This window comes from Sesamum indicum, unplaced genomic scaffold (assembly GCF_000512975.1).
Source record: "Sesamum indicum cultivar Zhongzhi No. 13 unplaced genomic scaffold, S_indicum_v1.0 scaffold00198, whole genome shotgun sequence".
Classification (NCBI taxonomy): Eukaryota; Viridiplantae; Streptophyta; class Magnoliopsida; order Lamiales; family Pedaliaceae; genus Sesamum; species Sesamum indicum.
This window is the reverse complement of record NW_011628093.1, coordinates 54471-55448: the sequence shown is the minus strand read 5'-3', so window position 1 is coordinate 55448 and position 978 is coordinate 54471.

The window sequence follows — 978 nt, the reverse complement described above, 5'->3', positions numbered from 1 at the left end:
CCTTCTCGTTAATTGTCCAAATTGAAGTGTTGTGCAATCGTGTCTGCTTCAACCATTCAACCCATATAGATGTTCGGTCACATCTAATAACATCACATAACTTCTTTGCTATTAATGAGCGGTTAAGGATACCAATATCCTTAATTCCTTGGCCACCTTCTTTAATTGGTTTACACACATCCCTCCATTATCCCGACGTGGAAGTGCCTTTCCAAAGAAAAGTTCTGAGCCGTTTCTCAATTTGTTTCATAATAGCCTTCGGTAAGATGAATGCAGACGCCCAATAAATGCTCATTGCTGAAAGTACAGATTTAATGATTTGTATACGTCCAGCATATGATAATGAAATTCCCTCCCATCCTTTAATGCGAGCATCAATTTTCAGTAGAAGTGGTTGACAATCGGATATAGACAATCTGGAAGACAGTAGAGGGAGACCCAAGTACCTCATTGGTAGTTGGCCCTCTTGGAAGCCCATAATTGTTAAAATCTGATCCTTCCAACCTTGTGCCGATCGAGAGATAATGACATGACTTTTTTGTACATTCAACCGAAGTCCCGACCATTCTGCAAATCGGTCCAACCCCCTCTTGAGGGTCCTAAGTGAATTCAAGTCAGCTCTACAGAAAAGCAGGAGATCGTCTGCGAATCCCAACTGAAAGAGTTTGGCCGGCTCACATTTTCAGTCATAAGAGAATTGCAAATCCTGCTCAATAAGTTGCAATAATCCCAAATGCAAGACTTCCATAATGAGAACAAAGAGATACGGTGATAGAGGGTCTCCCTGTCTTAATCCACGTGCTCCTGCAAAGAAACCGTGGGGGTTTCCATTAAGACCAATCGAAAATGCCGCCGTCGTTACACACTCCTCAATCCACCTTGTGAACGTTTGGGGGAATCCAAATAATTGCAAGACCGCAAGTAGGAAATCCCACTCTACAGTATCATATGCCTTCCTGATATCGACTTTTAGGGTAC